This window comes from Xyrauchen texanus, chromosome 6 (genome assembly GCF_025860055.1).
Source record: "Xyrauchen texanus isolate HMW12.3.18 chromosome 6, RBS_HiC_50CHRs, whole genome shotgun sequence".
Lineage (NCBI taxonomy): Eukaryota > Metazoa > Chordata > Actinopteri > Cypriniformes > Catostomidae > Xyrauchen > Xyrauchen texanus.
In genome coordinates this window covers 1,062,674-1,067,673 of record NC_068281.1, presented here as the reverse complement: position 1 = coordinate 1,067,673, position 5,000 = coordinate 1,062,674, and the positions used below count along the sequence as shown (strand labels likewise).

At 24.0% G+C, this 5,000-nt stretch overlaps 1 protein-coding gene across 1 annotated transcript in view; it reads left to right on the top strand.

Moving 5' to 3' along the window:
• The window catches only part of LOC127645051 (uncharacterized), a 247,267-nt gene that overhangs the window by 1,224 nt on the left and 241,043 nt on the right, over positions 1–5,000 (top strand).

The following is a 5,000-nucleotide window of genomic DNA, read 5'->3' as shown; positions in this document are numbered from 1 at the left end:
CAGTGTTTATATTCAGTGTTTTTATTCAGTGTTTATATTCAGTGTTTTTATTCAGTGTTTATATTCTGTGTTTATTCAGTGTTTTTATTCAGTGTTTATATTCAGTGTTTATATTCAGTGTTTATATTCAGTGTTTATATTCTGTGTTTATATTCAGTGTTTATATTCAGTGTTTATATTCAGTGTTTATATTCAGTGTTTTTATTCAGTGTTTATATTCTGTGTTTATTCAGTGTTTATATTCAGTGTTTATATTCAGTGTTTATATTAAGTGTTTATATTCAGTGTTTATATTCTGTGTTTATATTCAGTGTTTATATTCAGTGTTTATATTCAGTGTTTATTCAGTGTTTATTCAGTGTTTATATTCAGTGTTTATATTCAGTGTTTATATTCAGTGTTTTTATTGTGTGTTTATATTCAGTGTTTATATTCAGTGTTTTTATTCAGTGTTTATATTCAGTGTTTATATTCAGTGTTTATATTCAGTGTTTTTATTCAGTGTTTATATTCAGTGTTTATATTCAGTGTTTATATTCAGTGTTTATATTCAGTGTTTATATTAAGTGTTTATATTCAGTGTTTATATTCAGTGTTTATATTCAGTGTTTTTATTGTGTGTTTATATTCAGTGTTTTTATTCAGTGTTTATATTCAGTGTTTTTATTCAGTGTTTATATTCTGTGTTTATTCAGTGTTTTTATTCAGTGTTTATATTCAGTGTTTATATTCAGTGTTTATATTCTGTGTTTATATTCAGTGTTTATATTCAGTGTTTATATTCAGTGTTTTTATTCAGTGTTTATATTCAGTGTTTATATTCAGTGTTTTTATTCAGTGTTTATATTCAGTGTTTATATTCAGTGTTTATATTCAGTGTTTTTATTCAGTGTTTATATTCAGTGTTTATATTCTGTGTTTATATTCTGTGTTTATATTCAGTGTTTATATTCAGTGTTTATATTCAGTGTTTATATTCAGTGTTTTTATTCAGTGTTTATATTCAGTGTTTATATTCAGTGTTTATATTCAGTGTTTATATTCAGTGTTTTTATTCAGTGTTTATATTCAGTGTTTTTATTCAGTGTTTATATTCAGTGTTTTTATTCAGTGTTTATATTCAGTGTTTATATTCAGTGTTTATATTCAGTGTTTTTATTCAGTGTTTTTATTCAGTGTTTATATTCAGTGTTTATATTCAGTGTTTATATTCAGTGTTTATATTCAGTGTTTATATTAAGTGTTTATATTCAGTGTTTATATTCAGTGTTTATATTCAGTGTTTTTATTGTGTGTTTATATTCAGTGTTTATATTCAGTGTTTTTATTGTGTGTTTATATTCAGTGTTTTTATTCAGTGTTTATATTCAGTGTTTATATTCAGTGTTTTTATTCAGTGTTTATATTCAGTGTTTATATTCAGTGTTTTTATTGTGTGTTTATATTCAGTGTTTTTATTCAGTGTTTATATTCAGTGTTTTTATTGTGTGTTTATATTCAGTGTTTATATTCAGTGTTTATATTCAGTGTTTTTATTCAGTGTTTATATTCAGTGTTTATATTCAGTGTTTTTATTCAGTGTTTATATTCAGTGTTTTTATTCAGTGTTTATATTCAGTGTTTTTATTCAGTGTTTTTATTCAGTGTTTATATTCAGTGTTTATATTCTGTGTTTATTCAGTGTTTATATTCAGTGTTTATATTAAGTGTTTATATTCAGTGTTTATATTCAGTGTTTTTATTGTGTGTTTATATTCAGTGTTTATATTCAGTGTTTTTATTGTGTGTTTATATTCAGTGTTTTTATTCAGTGTTTATATTCAGTGTTTTTATTCAGTGTTTATATTCAGTGTTTTTATTCAGTGTTTATATTCAGTGTTTATATTCTGTGTTTATTCAGTGTTTTTATTCAGTGTTTATATTCAGTGTTTATATTCAGTGTTTATATTCTGTGTTTATATTCAGTGTTTATATTCAGTGTTTATATTCAGTGTTTTTATTCAGTGTTTATATTCAGTGTTTATATTCAGTGTTTTTATTCAGTGTTTATATTCAGTGTTTTTATTCAGTGTTTATATTCAGTGTTTTTATTGTGTGTTTATATTCAGTGTTTATATTCAGTGTTTATATTCTGTGTTTATATTCTGTGTTTATATTAAGTGTTTATATTCAGTGTTTATATTCAGTGTTTTTATTCAGTGTTTATATTCAGTGTTTTTATTGTGTGTTTATATTCAGTGTTTATATTCAGTGTTTATATTCTGTGTTTATATTCAGTGTTTTTATTGTGTGTTTATATTCAGTGTTTTTATTGTGTGTTTATATTCAGTGTTTATATTCTGTGTTTATATTCAGTGTTTTTATTCAGTGTTTATATTCAGTGTTTATATTCAGTGTTTTTATTCAGTGTTTATATTCAGTGTTTTTATTCAGTGTTTTTATTCAGTGTTTATATTCAGTGTTTTTATTGTGTGTTTATATTCAGTGTTTATATTCAGTGTTTATATTCAGTGTTTTTATTGTGTGTTTATATTCAGTGTTTATATTCAGTGTTTATATTCAGTGTTTTTATTGTGTGTTTATATTCAGTGTTTATATTCTGTGTTTATTCAGTGTTTATATTCAGTGTTTTTATTCAGTGTTTATATTCAGTGTTTTTATTGTGTGTTTATATTCAGTGTTTATATTCAGTGTTTATATTCTGTGTTTATATTCTGTGTTTATATTCAGTGTTTATATTCTGTGTTTATATTAAGTGTTTATATTCAGTGTTTATATTCAGTGTTTATATTCTGTGTTTATATTCTGTGTTTATATTAAGTGTTTATATTCAGTGTTTATATTCAGTGTTTTTATTCAGTGTTTATATTCAGTGTTTTTATTGTGTGTTTATATTCAGTGTTTATATTCAGTGTTTATATTCTGTGTTTATATTCAGTGTTTTTATTGTGTGTTTATATTCAGTGTTTTTATTGTGTGTTTATATTCAGTGTTTATATTCTGTGTTTATATTCAGTGTTTTTATTCAGTGTTTATATTCAGTGTTTATATTCAGTGTTTTTATTCAGTGTTTATATTCAGTGTTTTTATTCAGTGTTTTTATTCAGTGTTTATATTCAGTGTTTTTATTGTGTGTTTATATTCAGTGTTTATATTCAGTGTTTATATTCAGTGTTTTTATTGTGTGTTTATATTCAGTGTTTATATTCAGTGTTTATATTCAGTGTTTATATTCAGTGTTTATATTCAGTGTTTTTATTGTGTGTTTATATTCAGTGTTTATATTCAGTGTTTTTATTCAGTGTTTTTATTCAGTGTTTATATTCAGTGTTTATATTCAGTGTTTATATTCAGTGTTTTTATTCAGTGTTTATATTCAGTGTTTATATTCAGTGTTTATATTCAGTGTTTATATTCAGTGTTTTTATTGTGTGTTTTTATTCAGTGTTTTTATTCAGTGTTTATATTCAGTGTTTTTATTCAGTGTTTTTATTGTGTGTTTATATTCAGTGTTTATTCAGTGTTTATATTCAGTGTTTTTATTCAGTGTTTATATTCAGTGTTTATTCAGTGTTTATATTCAGTGTTTATATTCAGTGTTTATATTCAGTGTTTTTATTCAGTGTTTATATTCAGTGTTTATATTCAGTGTTTATATTCAGTGTTTATATTCAGTGTTTTATTGTGTGTTTATATTCAGTGTTTATTCAGTGTTTATATTCAGTGTTTTTATTCAGTGTTTATATTCAGTGTTTATTCAGTGTTTATATTCAGTGTTTATATTCAGTGTTTATATTCAGTGTTTTTATTCAGTGTTTATATTCAGTGTTTATATTCAGTGTTTATATTCAGTGTTTATATTCAGTGTTTTATTGTGTGTTTATATTCAGTGTTTATATTCAGTGTTTTTATTGTGTGTTTTTATTCAGTGTTTTTATTCAGTGTTTATATTCAGTGTTTATATTCAGTGTTTATATTCAGTGTTTATATTCAGTGTTTTTATTCAGTGTTTATATTCAGTGTTTTTATTGTGTTTATATTCAGTGTTTTTATTGTGTGTTTATATTCAGTGTTTATATTCTGTGTTTATTCAGTGTTTATATTCAGTGTTTTTATTCAGTGTTTATATTCAGTGTTTTTATTGTGTGTTTTTATTCAGTGTTTTTATTCAGTGTTTATATTCTGTGTTTATTCAGTGTTTATATTCAGTGTTTTTATTGTGTGTTTTTATTCAGTGTTTATATTCAGTGTTTATATTCAGTGTTTTTATTGTGTGTTTTTATTCAGTGTTTTTATTGTGTGTTTTTATTCAGTGTTTTTATTCAGTGTTTTTATTCAGTGTTTATATTCTGTGTTTATTCAGTGTTTATATTCAGTGTTTATATTCAGTGTTTATATTCAGTGTTTATATTCAGTGTTTTTATTCAGTGTTTATATTCAGTGTTTATATTCAGTGTTTATATTCAGTGTTTATATTCAGTGTTTTTATTGTGTGTTTATATTCAGTGTTTATATTCAGTGTTTATATTCAGTGTTTTTATTCAGTGTTTTTATTCAGTGTTTTTATTCAGTGTTTATATTCAGTGTTTATATTCAGTGTTTTTAAAAGGTCTTGAGGTTTCTGTTCTTTACATTAATAAAGTGAAAGTGTACTGCATCACACATAGCACGGATGCAGTACAGAACCCGAGAGACTCCTCCCTCATTATGATCGCTGAACTGGAACACTGATGCTCGTTGATCTCTTAAAGAGACAGTACAATAATAGCGCTTATTATACAAATGAATGTGTTAAATGTTATTTTGATAAAAGTTAAATACATTCCACTATCCCAGTTTAGTGTTTGTTGACAACTACAAGAAGACAATTTGTGGGTTCAAAATCACAAGGTGATTGTAATAATTCTTTAGGACAAGTTCTGATCCTTTCTATTGCTTGTTCTGCATCTGATCAGCCTGAATGCAGCAACTATTTTTAAAGGTTTATTTGTTTGTGATTT